At 49.9% G+C, this 20883-nt stretch overlaps 1 protein-coding gene across 2 annotated transcripts in view; it reads left to right on the forward strand.

Moving 5' to 3' along the window:
- LOC141167053 (complement C3-like) overlaps positions 1-20883 on the forward strand; it is a 439340-nt gene that overhangs the window by 259170 nt on the left and 159287 nt on the right. The gene's annotated exons all lie outside the window — the stretch shown is intronic.

The following is a 20883-nucleotide window of genomic DNA, read 5'->3' on the forward strand; positions in this document are numbered from 1 at the left end:
GTGCACAATGCTGTTCAGTATATTCAGTTTTGCCGTGCTTTTTCCTGTGGATTACAGGCAGAATCTACTTGAAAAAGTTGCCATGTGTAATATCTCAAAACTCATCAAAAACTCTTCAAACTTGCCTTAGTAAATGTTTCAGAAAAAGAGAGATTTCATCAAAAGCATGCAAAAAATTGGTAAATTTCCAGAAGTGGTATATTCACGATTTTGACTTTCTCATATTCTTAGGATATGTGCACACGATGCCTTTTTCAGGTGGTTATGCATATTCATAACTCACCTGAAAAGGCACTAAAAAAAGCTAGCTAGGATGAGCAGATATACTGCAATGTAAAATTGACTTGCTGTGTACATGTTCAGTCTTCTCAGGCTCTTTTAGAGCTTCACGTTTCCAAGGCCACAAAGTGGTTAAAAAGAAGTTAGCAAAAAAAAAAACAACGGCAAAGCCACTGTGTAAAATTACCTAAAAGTCGACAAAAAAGACACTTCAGGAACAACACCATCAGCATTATCCTGAAGTGACAAATGTAGAGGGTACGCCCGAGTCTAGTAGACATTGTTTGCATATACCCTGACAATTACCAAAGGAAAAGTCATTGAATTTGTGCAGTTTGATATCAAGTTCTACTTTTCTGCTTCCTGATATTTTTGTAATTTTAAAAGAGGCAACATATTTATGTCATTTTATATTCTTACTGTATTTTATCTTGGAATATGTCCAATTATTGGTGCATCCCACATGCTGTTTGCTGTGGCGGAAAGCTTAAGGCTATGTTCACACAATGTCTTTATTTGATTTCCTTCTGGAAAGTGCCTGAAAAAGTGCTGCAAAGCTGGCGCAAAAAGCGATCACAATGCACAGCAATGTAAAAACTACATTGCTGTGCATGCATTCAGTCTTTTATTATGTATTTAAACTGCTTCAGGGTTTAGAAACAGTGAAGCAGTTAAAAAAAGTAGCATGTCCATTCTTCAGCCAGTTTTGGCTTGTTATAGCTTCAACTAGCTATTGAACCCATTCTACGCCCGGGTGGTGAGCATTTTTATTGGTATATAGTCCCCCATCCTGTTATGTGCGTCCCCATCCTGTTATGTGCACCACCATCCTGGTATATGCTCCCCCCAACATGCTCCCCCATCCTGTTATGTGGTCCCCCATCCTGTTATGTGCGCCCCCAACCTGTTATGTGTGCCCCCATCCTGGTATACGCTCCCCCCACCATGCTTCCCCATCCTGTTAAGTGGTCTCCCATCCTGTTATGTGCACCCCCATCCTGGTATACGTTCCCCTCATCCTGGTGTACGCTCCCCACATGGTGCTCCCTCATCCTGGTATGTGCTGCCCCCATCCATTTATGTGTTGCCCCCATCCTGTTATCTGCTCCCCCATCCCTTTATGTGCTGCCCCCATCCTGTTATCAGCTCCCCCATCCTGTTATCGGCTCCCCCATCCTGTTATCTGCTCCCCAATCCTGTTATCTGCTCCCCCATCCTGGTATATGCTCCTCCATCCTAGTATACGCCCCCCCCATCATGCATCCCCATCCTGTTATCTGCTCCCCCATCCTAGTATACGCTCCCCTATCCTGCGCCGCCATCCTGTTTTGTGTGCTCCATACTGAGCTCCCCCATCCTGTTTTGTGCTCTCCATCCTGTTTTGTGCACCCCCGTCCTGTTTTGTGCACTCCCATCCTGTTATGTGTGCCCCCATCCTGCGCCCTATTCTGTTTTGTGCGCCCCCATCCTGCGCCCTATCCTGTTGTGCACCCATCCGGTTTTGTGTGCCACCATCATGAGCCTTCACCCTTTTTTGTGTGCACTCATCCAGCGCACCATCCTATTTTGTGCATCTCATCCTCTTTTGTGCACACCCAATCTCTGTTTTATGCGCTCCCACGCTGCACCCTATCCTGTTTTGTGCACCACATCCTGCTCTCCCAACCTGTTTTGTGCTCAACCATCCTGTTGTGTGCCCCCATGCTGTTTTATGCGGCCCTGTCCTTTGCCTTCATTCTGTTTTGTGAACCCCCATCCTGTTTTGTGCACACCAATCCAGCACTCCCATCCTGATTTGTGCTCCCCCACCCTGTTTTGTTCTCCCCCACCTTTTTGTGCACCCCCACCCTATTTTGTGTGACCCCACCCTGTGCCCTATCCTGTTTTGTGCTTCCCCATCCTGTTGTGTGCCCCATCCTATTTTGTGCGCCCCCATCCTGTTTTGCCTCCATAATGTGCCCTAATTTGTTTTGTGCGCCCCTCCTTGGTGCCCCTGTGTTTCCCTTCTAGTATTGTTCTGCTACCAGCTGGAGTTACATAATCGCCATCTGGATATTTTAAAAAAATTCTAAATAAAAGACATTTGTTTTTACTATTGGAGTCTGTGGAGCTGGATCATCGTCTTTTCTATTACCTGCCCCAATCCTGAACCCTATCCTGTTGTGCGCCCCCATCCTGTTTTGTGCACCTCCATTCTGTTTTGTGCGCCCTTACCCTGTTTTGTGTGCTCCCACTCTGTTTTGTGTGCCTATCCTGTTTTGTGCGCCCCCACCCTGCTCCCCAACCTGTTTTGTGCTCACCCACACTGTTGTGTGCCCCCATCCTAATTTGTGAGCCCTCATCTTGCACCTTCATCCTGTTTTGTGCACCCCCATCCTGTTTTGTGCTCCCCCACTGTTTTGTGCTCCCCTATCCTGTTTTGTGCGCCCACGCCCTGTTTTGTGCACCCCCGACCTGTTTTGTGCTCCCCACCATTTTGTGCTCCCCTATCCTGTTTTGTGCTCCCCCACCCTGTTTTGTGCTCCCCCACCCTGTTTTGTGCTCCCCCACCCTGTTTTATGCTCCCCCACCGTTTTGTGCGCCCACGCCCTGTTTTGTGCACACCTGCCCTATTTTGTGCTCACCCCCGCCCTGTTTTGTGCTCTCCCATCTTGTTTTGTGCTCCCCCACTTTTTTGTGCACCCCACCCTATTTTGTGTGACCTCACCCTGCGCCCTATCCTATTTTGTGTGCCACCATCCTGCTACCCCACCCTGTTTTGTGCTCCCCCATCCTGTTTTGTGTCCCCATCCTTTTTTGTGTGTCCCATCGTGTTTTGTGCACCCCCATTCTATTTTGTGTGCCTCATCCTGTGCTCCCCTACCCATCCAGCGCCCCTATCCTGTTTTGTTTGCCCCCGCCCTGTTTTGTGCGCCTCCCCCTATTTTTGTGCTCCCCATCCTGTTTTGTGCTCCCCTATCCTGTTTTGTGCGCCCCTGCCCTGTTTTTTGCACCCAAGCCCTGTTTTGTGCTCCCCCACCCGGTTTTGAGCTCCCCCACCATTTTTTGCTCCCCCATCCTGTTTTGTGAGCCGCAATTCTGCACCTTCATCCTGTTTTGTGCTACTCCACCCTGCGCCCTATCCTGTTTTGTGCTCCCCACCCTGTTTTGTGCTCCCCCATCCTATTTTGTGTGCCCCCATACTGCGCCTTTATCCTGTTTTGTGCGCCCCTATCCTGTGCACCTCCACCCTGTTTTGTGCGACCCCACCCTGTGCCCTATCCTGTTTTGTATGCTCCCATCCTGCTCTCCCACCCTATTTTGTGCTCCCCCTACTGTGTGTGCCCCCACCCTGTTTTGTGCTCCCCCACCTTTTTGCGTACCCCCACCCTATTTTGTGTGACCCCACCCTGCGCCCTATCCTGTTTTGTGCACCCCCATCCTGCTACCTCACCCAGTTTTGTGCCCCCCATCCTGTTTTGTGCACACCCATCCAGCGTCCCTATCCTGTTTTGTGTGCCCCCGCCCTGATTTGTACACCCCACCCTGTTTTGTGCTCCCCCACCATGTTTTGTGCTCCCCCACAGTTTTGTGCTCCCTATCCTGTTTTGTGCGCCCACGCTCTATTTTGTGCATCCTCGCCCTGTTTTGTGCTCGCCCCACCCTGTTTTGTGCGCCTAGCCCTGTTTTGTGCTCCGACATCCTGTTTTGTGTTCCCCCACATTTTTGTGCACCGCCACCCTATTTTGTGTGACCCCACCCTGCGCCCTATCCTGTTTTGTGCACCCCCATCCTGCTACCCCACCCTGTTTTGTGCTCCCCATCCTGTTTTGTGCACACCAATCCAGTGTCCCTATCTTGTTTTGTGCGCCCCCGCCCTGTTTTGTGCACCCCCACCCTGTTTTGTCCTCCCCCACCCTGTTTTGTGCTCCCCCACCGTTTTGTGCTCCCTATCCTGTTTTGTGCGCCCACGCCCTATTTTGTGCACCCTCGCCCTGTTTTGTGCTTGCCCCACCCTGTTTTGTGCGCCCAGCCCTGTTTTGTGCTCTCCCATCCTGTTTTGTGCTCCCCCACATTTTTGAGCACCCCCACCCTATTTTGTGTGACCCCACCATGCGCCCTATCCTGTTTTGTGTGCCCCCATCCTGCTACCCCACCCCGTTTTGTGCTCCCCAATCCTGTTGTGTGCCCTCATCCTGTTTTGTGTGCCCCCATCCTGTTTTCTATGCTCCATCCTGTACTCCCCTACTCTATTATGTGTGCCCCACCCTGCGCCCTATTTTGTTTTGTGCGCCCCCATCCTGCATCCTATCCTGTTGTGCACCCCCATCCTGTTTTGTGTACCCCATTCTTTTTTGTGCGCCCTTACCCTGTTCTGTGTGCCCCCCACACTGCACCCTATACTGTTTTGTGCGCCCCCACCCTGCTCCCCCAGCCTGTTTTGTGCGACCCTACCCTGCACCCTATCCTGTTTTGTGCGCCCCTATCCTGCGCCTTTATCCTGTTTTGTGCTCACCCACCCTGTTGTGTGCCCCCATCCTGATTTGTGAGCCCTCATCTTGCACCTTCATCCTGTTTTGTGCACCCCTATCCTGTTTTGTACATACTCATCCAGCGTCCCTATCCTGTTTTGTGCGCCCCCGCCCTGTTTTGTGTGCCCCCACCCTGTTTGTGCTCCCCCACCCTGTTTTGTGCTCCCCCACCGTTTTGTGCTCCCTATCCTGTTTTGTGCGCCCACGCCCTGTTTTGGGCACCCTCACCCTGTTTTATGCTCTCCCCACCCTGTTTTGTGTGCCCCGCCCTGTTTTATGCTCCCTCATCCTGTTTTGTGCTCCCCCACTATTTTGTGCACCCCCACCCTATTTTGTGTGACCCCAGCCTGCGCCCTATCCTGTTTTGTGCGCCCCCATCATGCTATCCCACCCTGTTTTGTGCACCCCATCCTGTTTTGTGCACCCCCATTATGTTTTCTGCGCCCTTACCCTGTTTTGTGTGCCCCCACCCTGTTTTAGGCGCCCCCACCCTGCACCCTAGCCTCTTTTGTGCGCCCCCACCCTGCTCCCACACCCTGTTTTATGCTCACTCACCCTGTTGTGTGCCCCCATTCTGATTTGTGAGCCCTCGTCTTGCACCTTCATCCTGTTTTGTGCACCCCTATCCTGTTTTGTGCATACTCATCCAGCGTCCCTATCCTGTTTTGTGCGCCCCCGCCCTGTTTTGTGTGCCCCCACCCTGTTTGTGCTCCCCCACACTGTTTTGTGCTCCCCCACCGTTTTGTGCTCCCTATACTGTTTTGTGCACCCCCATCCTGTTTTGTGCATACCCATCCAGCATCCCTATCCTGTTTTGTGCGCCCCCGCCCTGTTTTGTGCGCCCCCACCCTGTTTTGTGCTCCCCCACCGTTTTGTGCTCCCTATCCTGTTTTGTGCGCCCATGCCCTGTTTTGGGCACTCTCACCCTATTTTATGCTCGCCCCACCCTGTTTTGTGTGCCCCGCCCTGTTTTATGCTCCCTCATCCTGTTTTGTGCTCCCCCACTATTTTGTGCACCCCCACCCTATTTTGTGTGACCCCAGCCTGCGCCCTATCCTGTTTTGTGCGCCCCCATCATGCTATCCCACCCTGCTTTGTGCACCCCATCCTGTTTTGTGCACCCCCATTATGTTTTCTGCGCCCTTACCCTGTTTTGTGTGCCCCCACCCTGTTTTAGGCGCCCCCACCCTGCACCCTAGCCTCTTTTGTGCGCCCCCACCCTGCTCCCCCACCCTGTTTTATGCTCACTCACCCTGTTGTGTGCCCCCATTCTGATTTGTGAGCCCTCGTCTTGCACCTTCATCCTGTTTTGTGCACCCCTATCCTGTTTTGTGCATACTCATCCAGCGTCCCTATCCTGTTTTGTGCGCCCCCGCCCTGTTTTGTGTGCCCCCACCCTGTTTGTGCTCCCCCACCCTGTTTTGTGCTCCCCCACCGTTTTGTGCTCCCTATCCTGTTTTGTGCGCCCACGCCCTGTTTTGGGCACCCTCACCCTGTTTTATGCTCTCCCCACCCTGTTTTGTGTGCCTCGCCCTGTTTTGTGTGCCCCACCCTGTTTTATGCTCCCTCATCCTGTTTTGTGCTCCTCCACTATTTTGTGCACCCCCACCCTATTTTGTGTGACCCCAGCCTGCGCCCTATCCTGTTTTGTGCACCCCGATCATGCTATCCCACCCTGTTTTGTGCACCCCATCCTTTTTTGTGCACCCCCATTATGTTTTCTGCGCCCTTACCCTGTTTTGTGTGCCCCCACCCTGTTTTGTGCGCCCGCACCCTGCACCCTATCCTCTTTCGTGCGCCCCCAACTTGCTCCCCCACCCTGTTTTGTTCTCACCCACCCTGTTGTGTGCCCCCACCCTGATTTGTGAGCCCTCATCTTGCACCTTCATCCTTTTTTGTGCACCCCCATCCTGTTTTGTGCACACCCATCCAGCGTCCCTATCCTGTTTTGTGTGCCCCCGCAATGTTTTGTGCGCCCCCACCCTGTTTTGTGCTCCCCCATCGTTTTGTGCTTCCAACCCTGTTTTGTGTGCCCCGCCCTGTTTTGTGCTCCCCTATCCTGTTTTGTGCTCCCCCACCATTTTTTGCTCCCCCATCCTGTTTTGTGTGCCCAATTTTGCACCTTCATCCTGTTTTGTGCTCCCCATCCTGTGGTCCCCCACCATGTTTTGTGCGACCCTACCCTGCACCCTATCCTGTTTTGTGCGCCACTATCCTGCGCCTTTATCCTGTTTTGTACTCACCCACCCTGTTGTGTGTCCTCATCCTGATTTGTGAGCCCTCATCTTGCACCTTCATCCTGTTTTGTGCACCCCCATCCTGTTTTGTGCATACCCATCCAGCATCCCTATCCTGTTTTGTGCGCCCCCGCCCTGTTTTGTGCGCCCCCACCCTGTTTTGTGCTCCCCCACCGTTTTGTGCTCCCTATCCTGTTTTGTGCGCCCATGCCCTGTTTTGGGCACTCTCACCCTGTTTTATGCTCGCCCCACCCTGTTTTGTGTGCCCCGCCCTGTTTTGTGCTCCCCCACTATTTTGTGCACCCCCACCCTATTTTGTGTGACCCCAGCCTGCGTCCTATCCTGTTTTGTGCGCCCCCATCATGCTATCCCACCCTGCTTTGTGCACCCCATCCTGTTTTGTGCACCCCCATTATGTTTTCTGCGCCCTTACCCTGTTTTGTGTGCCCCCACCCTGTTTTAGGCATCCCCACCCTGCACCCTAGCCTCTTTTGTGTGCCCCCACCCTGCTCCCCCACCCTGTTTTATGCTCACTCACCCTGTTGTGTGCCCCCATTCTGATTTGTGAGCCCTCGTCTTACACCTTCATCCTGTTTTGTGCACCCCCATCCTGTTTTGTGCATACCCATCCAGTGCCCCTATCCTGATTTGTGTGCCCCCATCCTGTTTTGTGTGCTTCCACCCTGTTTTGTGCTCCCCCACCCTGTTTTGTGCTCCCTCACTGTTTTGTGCTCCCCTATCCTGTTTTGTGCGCCCCTCCCTGTTTTTTGCACCCCCACCCTGTTTTATGCTTCACCACCATTTTTTGCTTCCCCATCCTGTTTTGTGAGCCCCAATTCTGCGCCTTCATCCTGTTATGTGTGCCCCATCCTGTGCTCCCCCACCCTGTTTTGTGTGAACCCATCCTGCGCCCTATCCTGTTTTGTGTGCCCCTTCCTGCTCCCCCACCCTGTTTTGTGCTCCCCCATCCTGTTGTGTGCCCCATCCTGTTTTGTGCACCCCCATCCTGCACCTTTATCCTGTTTTGTGCGCCCCTATCCTGTGCGCCTCCACCCTGTTTTGTGCGACCCCACCCTGCGCACTATCCTGTTTTGTACACTCCCATCCTGCTCTCCCACCCTGTTTTGTGCTTCCCCATCCTGTGTGTGCCCACACACTGTTTTGTGCACTCCCACCCTATTTTGTGTGACCCCACCATGCGCCCTATCCTGTTTTGTGCGCCCCATCCTGCTACCCCACCCTGTTTTGTGCTCCCTCATCCTGTTGTGTGCCCCCATCCTGTTTTGTGCACCCCCATCCTGTTTTGTGTGCCCCATCCTGTGCTCCCCTACTCTATTATATGTGCCCCCATCCTGCGCCCTGTTTTTTTTGTGCGCCCCCATCCTGCACCCTATCCTGTTGTGCACCCCCATCCTGTTTTGTGCAACCCATTATGTTTTGTGTGCCCTTACCCTTTTTTGTTTGTCCCCACCCTCTTTTGTGCTCCCCCACTGTTTTGTGCTCCCCTATCCTGTTTTGTGCGCCCCGTCCTATTTTTTGCACCCCCCCTGTTTTGTGCTCCCCCATCCTTTTTTGTGCTCCCCCACCATTTTGTGCTAACCCATCCTGTTTTGTGCGTCTCATCCTGTGCAACCCCACTCTTCATCCTATCCTGTTTTGTGTGCCCCCATCCTGCTCCCCCACCCTGTTTTGTGCTTCCCCATCCTGTTGTGTGCCCCCATCCTGCACCTTCATCCTCTTTTGTGTGCCCCCATCCTGTTTTTGCACCCCACATCCTGTTTTGTGCGCCCCAATTCTGCGCCTTCATCCTGTTTTGTGCGCCCTTATCCTGTGTGCCCCACCCTGTTTTGTGCGACCCCACCCTGCACCCTATCCTCTTTTGTGCTTCCCATCCTGTTGTGTGCCCCCATCCTGTTTTGTGCACCCCCGTCCTGCAACTTCATCCTGCTTTGTTTGCCCAATCCTGTTTTGTGTGCCCCCATCCTGTTTTGTATACACCCATCCAGTGCCCCCACCCTGTTTTGTGCGCCCCTGCCCTGTTTGTGCTTCCCCATCCTGTTTTGTGCTCCCCCATCCTGTTTTGTGTGTCCCTGTCCTGTTTTGTGTGCCCCCATCCTGCTTTGTGCGCCCCTATCCTGTGTTGCGTTGCCCCTGTCCTGTGTTGTGCTGCCCCCATCCTGTGTTGTGCTGCCTCCCATCCTGTGTTGTGATGCCCGCCATTCTGTGTTGTGCTGCCACCCCATTCTGTGTTGTGCTGCCACCCCATCCTGTGTTGTGCTGCCCCCCATCCTGTGTTGTGCTGCCCCAATCCTGTGTTGTGCTGCCCCCACAGGGCTGCCACTAGGAATTTTGGGGCCCCATAGTGGCAACATTTTTGGGCCCCCTTGAGACTCCACCCAGGCTCCACCCCTACTCTGCCTCCACCCCTCGAACATTCCACAGTCCCACCGTCCACTGTTGTACAAACTCTATTTTCTGCACCACGTCTTCACCAATCACACATTAACAGTTCCGATTGAACACCAGCTCACATACATAGCCAGCAGCGTTTGTTTTGGCCAAAAAAATTTTTAAAGCCGCCACCATGACAAGGAGACTCTTCTGGCCGAACCCTACTCTACTTTAACCTATTAAACATTTCTTATTATACCCAATAATCTTTTCTGTATATTTTATTCATGGGAATGTGTCACATACATTTTTTAAAATGACCAATAATACCACATGCAAGGGATAAATACCACCACACTATAACCATATCACATATTACCACCACATAGTGACCGAATAACACCACATACAAGGGACAAATACCACCACACCAGGATCGGATCACGTATTACCACCACATAGTGACCGAGAAATACCACATACAAGGGACAAATACTGCTACACAATGACCAGACCACATATTACCACCATATAGTAACCGAATAATACCACATACAAGGAACAAATACCGCTACACCATGACCAGATCACATAGTACTACCACATAGTGACCGAATACTACAATACTGATCAGATAACAGACTGACTCACCGGTGACTTCTTTAGTTGAAGTCTTTTATCTTCGCTTTTCCACCTCATCCAGCACAGACCGACATCACTTCTTCCAGCCAGGACTCGTCATTGCATACAATAACACAGTAATATAGAGCAGCTTACAGAGCACATTCCCCAATTTTACCCTCAAAAATAACATACACTACCGTTCAAAAATTTGGGTCATTTAGAAATTTAGAAATTTCATTATTTTTGAAAGAAAACCACATTTTTTTTCAATGAAGCTAGCATTAAATGAATCAGAAAAACACTCTATACATTGTTAATGTGGTAAATGACTATTCTAGCTGCAAAGGTCTTGTTTTTATTGCAATATCTACATAGGTGTATAGAGGCCCATTTCTAACAACCACCACTCCAGTGTTTTAATGGTGCATTGTGTTTGCTAACTGTGTAAGAAGGCTAATGGATGTTTAGTAGGGTTGAGCGAGCACTAAAATGCTCGGGTGCTCGAAGCTCAGGCCGAGCTCACCGTGATACTCGGGTGCTCGACCCGAGCAACGAGCCCTATGTTAGTCTATGGGAGACCCGAGCATTTTTGCGGCGGGGGGGCAGTCTGTAGAAAGCCTAAAAAGTGCCCAAAACTATAGTGACAGTGCTCAAAAGACATGGGGGCAGCATGGGGATCGCCCCTGGAAGCATTTCTGACCCCCAGGTCACTGCTGTCAACAACGTGGTCAGAGGTATTAAGCCACTTTTACGGGCTCACATAAAACGTTCAAAAACTAAACTGAAACTGCTTTCCTGTGAAATATGTTAAGGAATTTCCTTTCCAGGGTAAAGACTTGTGTATAAGATAAAATAAATAACCAAAAACAAAAATACTCCTCCACACCTTGGGCTATGTTCACAAGTAGGATTTTTCATGCGTTTTTGCACTTTTGTATTGCTTTCAACCGTGACAAATGCATTCACCGGGAAATGTCATTTTAACATTTTACAACCTTATCTGGCCATTTGCTGTGTGACACATGCGTACAGTGCTGAAAAGACATGGGAACAGCATGGGGAAGACCAATGGAAGCATCTCTGACTCCCAGGTCACTGCCTAAAAGTGTGCCCATCAGAAGTGATCCATGCCGCATCAAAAGATGCAGACTTGCAACTATCACCGTGCAAGTCCTTGTCCCAGCGCAGTGTTCAATTGTACCTCCCCCATTTCTTGCAATGCAAGCGCAAATATGCAGCCAACCACCCACCCACCCGCAGGCTGCAATACCATACTGCTAGCTTGCACTTGAAATGGGGTCGTTTAGTTTGGAGGAGGCCGAAGCTGGCCACTACCTCATGGCTGCTTCGTCAGCAAGGTATCCATACTCAGTCCCAAGACGCCCAGCGGCCGGGTGTCCACGCTCGGTCCCCAGCCGCCAGGGGGCGGCCGGGTGTCCACGCTCGGTACCCAGCTGCCCCATGGCCGGGTGTCCACACACGGTCCCCAGCCGCCTGGGGGCAGCCGGGTGTCCATAAACGGTCCCCAGCCGCCCCGATTTCTCCTGTCACCTTCCCACACACTTTTTTAGCCTGGGCAGCTTTAGGGCAGCATTGGGCGAGCCCACCAGAGAACCAGACTCCTCCGGTGGGCCCTGGCTTCTCCATCAGGGGAGTTGAGAGTGCCAAGGTGAGGAGCATGATGATGAAGACAGAAGTTAGCATCTGCTTTGTTTTCTTGGAATGCAAGTGCATGTATGTAGTAGGGGCTAGGCCTGAGGTTGTCAGCGTTTTGGCGCATATCCTACCTCCTCCGAGGATTGCTGGATGTTTTCCTGCTACTATACCAGTTCTATGACTCCCACTAAAACAAAGCTTCAGGTGATAAATGATGGATGAGGTGGTGGCAAAGGAGAAAGAGCAGGAGGAACAGGGACCATTCACATCAATATCATGCCAGTCAACCACACATGTCTTGCAGGATATGTTTCTGTACCCAAAGGAGCGGTTCGGCTACACAGCTATAGGGCATACAGTGAGTGCAATGCCTACCAAAAATTTAGAGGCACTCCAATGCCCCTTGGAAGTGACATGGAGGTCAGAGGGCCTTAACTAAACCATTTTTTCCATTTATAGCAACTGGGTCTCCTGTGCACTGTTGGCATAAGCAGTGAATGGAAGGCTTTCCAAAAATTATGAGGAACTGCAATGCCCCTTGAAACAGACGTGGATTACAGCGTACTAAAAACCTTCTACCCATTATTGGGGAGTTGGTCTCCCTTAGTGTTCACCTATGCATTGAAAAGCAAAAGCTGCCTAAAATTAGGAGGAAATGCAATGCCCATTGGAAGAGTTGTGGAGGTCGCAGTAGCTTAACAAGACGGTTTTAATGCCCCTTGGAAAAGTGGAGGAGGTCCCAGTAGCTTAACAAGATGGTTTTAATGCCCCTGGGAAGAGACGTGGAGGTCGCAGTAGCTTAACAAGACGGTTTTAATGCCCCTTGGAAAAGTGGTGGAGGTCACAGTAGCTTCACAAGACGGCTTGAATGCCCCTTGGAAAAGTGGTGGAGGTCGCAGTAGCTTAACAAGACGGTTTTAATGCCCTTTACAAGAGCCATAGAGTACAGCATATTACAAATATTATTCCCATTATTGGGGAGTGGGTCTCCCATAGTCTTTGCTTATGCCTTCCAAGCAAAAGCTGCCAAAAATTAGGACTTAGAAACATGCAATGCCCCTTACAAGAGCCATGCAGTACAGCATATTACAAACATTATTCCCATTATTGGGGAGTGGATCTCCTATAGTCTTTGCTTATGCCTTCCAAGCAAAATCTGCCAAAAATTAGGAGGAAATGCAATGCCCGTTCAAAGAGTCGTGGAGGATAGAGCTAATTAAAAACAACATTTCAATGCCCCTTGGAAGAGCTGTGGAGTTCAGAGTGGTTTAACAAGACGCTTTTAATGCACCTCAGAAGAGACGTGGAGGTCCCAGTAGCTTAACAAGACGGTTTTAATGCCCCTCGGACGAGACGTGGAGGTCGCAGTAGCTTAACAAGATGGTTTTAATGCCCCTTGGAAAAGTGGTGGAGGTCACAGTAGCTTAATAAGACGGTTTTAATGCCCCTTGGAAGAGAAGTGGAGGTCCCAGTAGCTTAACAAGATGCTTTTAATGCCCCTCGGAAGAGACAAGGAGGTCGCAGTAGCTTAACAAGACGATTTTAATGCCCCTTGGAAAAGTGGTGGAGGTCGCAGTAGCTTAACAAGACGGTTTTAATGCCCCTTACAAGAGCCATACAGTACAGCATCTTAAAAATATTATTCCCATTATTGGGGGGTGGGTCTTCCACATTTTTTGCTTATGCCTTCCAAGCAAAAGCTGACAAAAATAAGGACGGAGGAACGTTCAATAATGGCAACACGGACCACGGTCACCCTGGCGGTATAGTGGTGGTGGAGGCTGAGGATAAGGAGAAGAACATAAAACAGATGAAATGAGGAAGCGTATACCCATGTGTGGGTGTGAAGCGGTGCATGTGAATACACCTCCCGAAATAACACAGTGGATTTGACTTTATGTTATTCTGCTGTCATTTGGTGGTGATGAGAAGTCTGGCCGAATCCAGCCCTTGTTCATTTTGATAAGGGTCAGCTTGTCAGCATTGTCAGTTGACAGGCGAGTGCGCTTATCAGTTATAATTTCCCCAGCGGCACTAAAAACACGCTCCGATAACACGCTAGCGGCAGGGCAGGCCAGGACCTCCAAGGCGTACAGAGCAAGTTCATTCCAAGTGTCCAGCTTGGATACCCAATAATTAAAAGGCACAGAGTAATCACGGAGGACGCTGGTATGGACGGCAAGGTACTCCCTCACCATCTTTTGAAACTTTCCACTCCTTGTGAGAGTACCCCGTGCCTCAAGGTCTGTCCGAAGCTAGGGTCTGAGAAAACTGTCCCAGAACGTTGACAGTATTCCCCTGCCTCTGCTGGATTGGAGTTGCGTCTCTCTCGCATGTACGCCTTGGTTGGGCAACGAACTGTGACCTCTGCCGCTAGCATGTTCAGATGGGGATTTTTTTAACAGATCTGCAGCAAGGGCCTTCTGGTACTGCCCCATTTTTGTAGACCTCTCCACCTCAGGAATAAGAAAGTGAAAGTTCTTGTAGCGGGGGTCTAAAAGTGTCACCAACCAGTAATGACTGTCACCAAACATTTTGACAACGTGAGGGTCACGGTTAAGGCAGCGTAACATAAAGTCAGCCATGCGTGCCAGACTGGTAATTTGCAAGACTTCCGTGTCCTCACCAAGATGACGACTGACCATGCTCTCCTCCTCCTCCCCCCTGTCCTCATGCCAACCATGCTGAACTGACGGTATGACAGTTGTACAGGTACTACCATCTACAGCGCATGATACAAGCTCCTGTTCTTCCTCCTCCTCCTCCTCCTCTCCCTCATTGTCCCCCCATGCACGTTGGGATGAGATGAGGCTGGGCTGTGTGTAATTGACCGCTATGGCTTCTTGATCCATCTCATCATACTCTGGCTGCAATGCCTCCTCTTTAATTCTCTGCAGAGAGCATTGCATAAGACAGACAAGTGGAATGCTGACGCTAATGATGGCGTTATCGCCACTCACCATCTTGGTGGACTCCTCAAAGTTTGTCAAGATGGTACATATGTCATACATCCAGGTCCACTCCTGAGGTCTTATGTGTGGCTTCTGACCTGAATATCGACGGCCTTATTGCAGCTGGTACTCCACACCTGCTCTCTTCTGCTCACAAATCCTTTGCAACATGTGGAGGGTAGAGTTCCAACATGTGGGGACATCACACACCAGTCGATGTGACGGAAGCTGCAAACGCTGCTGCAACACAGCAAGGGCGGTGGAAGCTGTAGCCGACTTGCGAAAATGAGCTGACAGGCAGTGTACTTTGACGAGCAGATCTGGCAACTCGGGGTACGATTTAAGAAACCGCTGAACCACGATGTTAAGCACATGAGCCAGGCATGGCATGTGTGTGATCTCGCCTTGCCTCAGAGCCGCCACCAGGTTACGGTCATTGTCACACACACCATGCCTGGATGTAGGTTCAGCGGTCTCAGCCACAGATCTGCCTGCTCTTTCACAGCTGTCCACAACTCACTAGCAGTGTGAGGTTTCTCACCTAAGCTTATGAGTTTCAGCACAGCCTGTTGCCGCTTGGCGGAGGCAGTTCTGCAGTGCTTCCAGCTTGTAACTGATGTGGTGATATCTGAGATGGAGGCTGAACATGAGGAGGAGGAGGAGGATGATGCGCAGGAGCTGTACACTGTGGGGGCAACTCTGACTGACATAGGTGTGGGGAGGATGTGTTCCGTCCCAAGGTCTGACTGGGTCCCTGCTCCCACTATGTTTACCCTGTGTGCCGTCAGGGAGATGTACCATCCCCCTGGCCACAAGCACTTGTCCACTTGTCCATTGTCAGGTGGACTCTCACAGTAACTGCGTTGTTGAGGGCACGGCAGATGTTTTGGGACAAATGCTTGTGTAGTGCGGGGATGGCTCACCGGGCAAAATAGTGTCGGCTGGGGACCGAGTACCAAGGGATGGTCACCGCCATAAGGTTGCAGAAGAATTCTGTCTCCACCAGCCTAAAAGGCAGCATTTCCAACGCAAGCAGTCGTGAAATGTGCAAATTTAGGACTGTGGCCTGTGGGGCATTGGCTGCGAATTTCCACTTTCGTTCAAAGGTCTGGGATATGGACAATTGAACGCTGCGGTGGGAAGTGGACGTGGACGTTGATGCTGTTTCTTGAGAAACTGCCATAACAAGTGAAGACTGAGAGGATGGGGCATCTTTGCATGCAGTATGGACAGGGGATTGCCTTGCACACACAACAGGGGGTTATATTGCACGCACAAAAGCGAAAGAAGCAGTGGTGACACCCGCTAACACTGGTCGTGGACCCTGGGGTTCACCCCACAAAGTCGGGTGCTTTGCTGCCATGTGCCTGATTATGCTGGTGGTGGTCAGGCTGGTAGTTTTGTCACCCCTGCTGATGCTGGCATGGCAGGTGGTACAAATGGCCTTTTTGGGGTTATCAGCAGAGTCTTTAAAAAAATTCCAGACTCTGGAAGACCTACAGGTTGTACTGGCAACGTCCCTCGTGTTGGTGTTACGGGGAACTGTTGCCTGCCTTCTGTGTGCGGACACAACACTGCTTCTTCCTGCCTGTTGGGGTACTCTGCCTCCCTCACCCTGTGTGCTGCCGGCCTCGCTCTGCATGTCCTCCTGCCATGTTGGGTCAGTTACTAGATCATCCACCACCTCCTCCTCTTCCACTTGCGCACCACGATCCTCCTCCTCACTTCCTGGCAATTGTATCTCGTCATCGTCCACCTCTTGTGACAAATTGCCAGCGTCGACTTCCTGTGGCCGTGGCTGTTCAAATATTTGGGCATCGCTACATGGGATCTCCTCTTCCACCACTTCAAGCGGAGCAGGCAAGGGGCACAAATCTGGAAATGGACCAGTGAACAGCTCTTCAGAGTGTCCAAGTGTGGGATCAGTTGCTGTCTGACAACACTCGGCATGGTGGGAGGAAGGAGCATCAGGTTGAGGAGGAGTATGCGGTCGAGATTCACGGCTACTAAGATTTGACCGCGTGGAAGACAGACCGGATGTGGTGGTGCCCAGGTAACTGGAAGTATTATCTGCTATCCAATTAATAACCTGTTCACACTGATCAGTTCGCAATACTGGTGTTGTTCTGTGCTTCCCTAGTAATTCGGTCAAGAAGTGGGAGCAAGAAGATGTGGCTGTTGGTTGTGGCACATTTTCACCTTGGCCACGGCCCTGTCCTCTGCACGCACCATCACCAGAACGTCCAGTTCCACGTCCCTTGCCACGCGCCTTGCCCATTGTAAAGGAAGTAAAATAGCTTACACTCGCACTATCAATGGCAAAAGGGTAATAAAAAGGAGACTAGAACCGTGGAAGAGGAAATCCACAGTTCTATTTCTCTGGCCTACACCCGACTCTTTTAAACAATCTGAACAATCAGGGAGAAACTATTACTGTTTTTCTTTATGGAAAAAATACCAAAAGCTGAATAATAGAGATTTTTTACCGTGGAATGGCAAAACCACAGTTATTGTTTACTGGGGTACACAAGACAATTTTAAATAGATATATTTGTGACTGAACAGTGTGCGACACACTCAAACTGTTTTTTTTAGGTAAAAATGGCCTAAAAGTGGATAATACAGAGGTTTGAACCGTGGAACTGCAAAACCACACTTCTATTTCTCTGGCCTACACCAGACTATTTTCAACAAATATATTTGTGTCTGAACAATCAGGGAGACACTATTATTTTTTTTTTTTTACGGCAAAAAATGGCAAAAACAGGATAACAGAGATTTTTTACCGTGGAATGGCAAAACCACAGTTATAATTTACTGGTGTATACCAGAGTTTTTTAAATAGATATATTTGCCGCTGAACAGTGAGCGACACACTCAAACTGTTTTTTTTTAGGTAAAAGTGGCCCAAAAGTTGATAATACAGAGGTTTGAACCGTGGAACTGCAAAACCACACTTCTATTTCTCTGGCCTACACCGCTCTTTTAAAAAAATATATTTGTGTCTGAACTGTCACAGACACACTTTTTTTTTCTTTTTTTTTGGGGGGGGGACACCAAAAGGTTAATAAGATGGGTATTTGTATAGTGTGAAGGAGGAAAAAAAAATAGATGATTTAGATGAAAAGAAAAGGATTTTTCTTTGCCCCCGAGACTTGGTTCTAAGTCCAGCAATTTCAGCAACAGGAGCACACAGGACTGTAATGCAGCGTTTGCTGGTATAACCACTGCGTCTCCTACACAGCCTGCCTGCCTGATATCTGGGATGGATATTAGTCCTGAGAAGGACTGTTTGTTTGATCTGGTTGCCTTTACAGACCCTACACTAACTATTTCGCAGTATATATCTCTCCCTAAATCAGCAGCGCTGTCCCTACACTGTCTGATGCAAGCCGTCTGTGTCCAAGATGGCGGCGCCTGGTTTTAAATACTCGAGGTGACGCTGTGCGGCCAGCCAATCAATCTAATGCCCACAACCAACATGGCTGCGGCATTATAGTGACTGGCTGGCAATCCCTGCATGTTCATTGGCTCTGTAAAGAGCACCAAACATGCAGGCCGGAGACCCGAGCTCCCTCCCGAGTAACCCGGAAATGCTCGGTGCTCGCCGAACATCCCGAGTAGCGTGATGCTCGGGCGAGTACCGAGCAGTGTTGAGCATGTTCGCTCAACACTAATGTTTAGAAAACCCTAGAAAACCCTTGCAAAAGTATGTTAGCCCAGCTGAAAATGGTTTGACTGATTTGAGAAGCTATAAAATTGACCTTCCTTTGAGCTAGTTGAGAATCTGGAACATTACATTTGTTTGTTCTATCAAACTCTCAAAATCGCCAGAAAAAGAGAACTTTCATGTGAAACTCGACAGTCTATTCTTGTTCTTAGAAATGAAGGCTATTCCATGCGAGAATTTGCCAAGAAACTGAAGATTTCCTACAACGGTGTGTACTACTCCCTTCAGAGGAGAGCACAAACAGGCTCTAACCAGAGTAGAAAGAGAAGTGGGAGGCCCCGCTGCACAACTGAGCAACAAGACAAGTACATTAGAGTCTCTAGTTTGAGAAATCGACGCCTCACAGCTCCTCAACTGGCAGCTTCATTAAATAGTACACACAAAACACCAGTGTCAACGTCTACAGTGAAGAGGGACTCCGGGATGCTGGCCTTCAGGGCAAAGTGGCAAAGAAAAAGCCATATCTGAGACTGGCTAATAAAAGGAAAAGATTAATATGGGCAAAAGAACACAGACATTGGACAGAGGAAGATTGGAAAAAAGTTATATGGACAGACGAATCAAAGTTTGAGGTGTTTGGATCACACAGAAGAACATTTGAAAACATCTGAAAAGATGCTGGAAGAGTGCCTGACGCCATCTGTCAAGCATGGTGGAGGTAATGTGATGGTCTGGGGTTGCTTTGGTGCTGGTAAAGTAGGAGATTTGTACAAGATAAATGGGATTTTGAATAAGGAAGGCTGTCACTCCATTTTGCAACGCCATGCCATACCGTGTGGACAGCGCTTGATTGGAGCCAATTTCATCCTACAACAGGACAATGACCCAAAGCACACCTCCAAATTATGCATGAACTATTTAGGGAAGAAGCAGGCAGCTGGTATTCTATCTGTAATGGAGTTGCCAGCGCAGTCACTAGATCTCAACCCCATTGAGCTGTTGTGGGAGCACCTTGATCGTATGGTAAGCAAAAAGTGCCCATCAAGCCAATCCAACTTGTGGGAGAGGCTTCAGGAAGCATGGGGGTAAATTTCTCAAGATTACCTCAGCAAATTAACAGCTAGAATGCCAAAGGTCTGCAATGCTGGAATTGCTGCAAAGAGAGCATTCTTTGACGAAAGCAAAGTTTGAAGGAGAAATTATTCTTTCAAATAAAAATCATTCTTTCTAACCTTGTCAATGTTTGGACTATATTTTCTATTCATTTTGCAACTCATCTGATAAATAAAAGTATGAGTTTTCATGGAAAACACAAAATTGTCTGGGTGACTCCAAACTTTTGAATGGTAGTGTACATCACAGCAGTAATAACATCCTTTAATTAGCCCCTACAGTAATAATGTTCCACATTCTGCCTCCATGTCTCTCCATGTTCTGCCCCTCATGTCTCCATATTCTGCCCACCATGTCTCCATGTTCTGCCCCCCATGTCTCCATGTTCTGCCCCCTATGCCTCCATGTTCTTCTCCCCATGTCTTCATGTTCTGCCCCCCATGTCTCCATATTCTGCCCCCATGTCTCCACATTCTGTCCCTCATGTTTCCACATTCTGCCCCCCATGTCTCCACATTCTGCCCCCCATGTCTCCATATTCCACCCCCATGTTTTTTGCAGCTGCCCCCCATGTCCCCCATCCTGTCCTGGTGCGGCTTTAAAAAAAAAAGTCTCTTTTTACCTTACGGCGCTCCTGCTTTGTCCTGCTCTGCTATCGCCGGAAGCACGATTGCTGGCGTATGGCGGTGACGTCATACGCCAGCGACGTGCCCGCTGATGTCAGCCGCCGGCCTATCACTGTGATTGGCCGGCGGCTGTTAACTATTGCCGTGCAGGAAGCTTCCTGCACAGCAATAGACTTAAAGTGAACCTGCTCCTCTGCATTCAACAAAATGGCGCTGGAGTTCGCGCCTGCGCGTACTGCACTGTCCGGCACCATTTTGTTGAAGATACACTGCAAATGTCTCTTCACCACAATGGCGCCAGATAGCGAGCTATGAGCATGCGCCGATTCCAAAGCCGCACTCCTCCCCCGGCCTTTGAGTCCGGACCAAACAGAGGCACTGTGACAACACTCCTCCCAGTCAGGTAAGTTCTTATGGCGCCAGAGATCACAGTATGCGTTCAGTGCCTATGCATACCTGCCGATATCCGGCGCCATATGCTCTTCTGTCTTACCTGTCATCTGTTCTTCTGATGTGTTCTTCTGTCTGGGGCCAGACTGTGCAGGAGCATCGTGCTTGCTCAATCTATAGAGGCTTCAGACAGAAGGACACATCTACCGTTATATTATAGATGTCCCCCAATTCTGTTAATATAGCCCATCCCGGTATATATAGCCCCCCTTCCTATTATACTTGGCCCCCATCCCGATATGCAATGCACCCCTCCATTCCGGTATGCATGTCACCCCTCCATCCCGGTATGCATGGTTCCCCTTCATCCCGGTAGGCATGGCACCTCTCCATCCCGGTATGCACTGCACCCCTGATCCCCATCCTGGTATGCAC

This window comes from Phyllobates terribilis, unplaced genomic scaffold (assembly GCF_046119375.1).
Source record: "Phyllobates terribilis strain yellow unplaced genomic scaffold, ASM4611937v1 Scaffold_11__3_contigs__length_659146591, whole genome shotgun sequence".
In the NCBI taxonomy this organism is placed as follows: Eukaryota; Metazoa; Chordata; class Amphibia; order Anura; family Dendrobatidae; genus Phyllobates; species Phyllobates terribilis.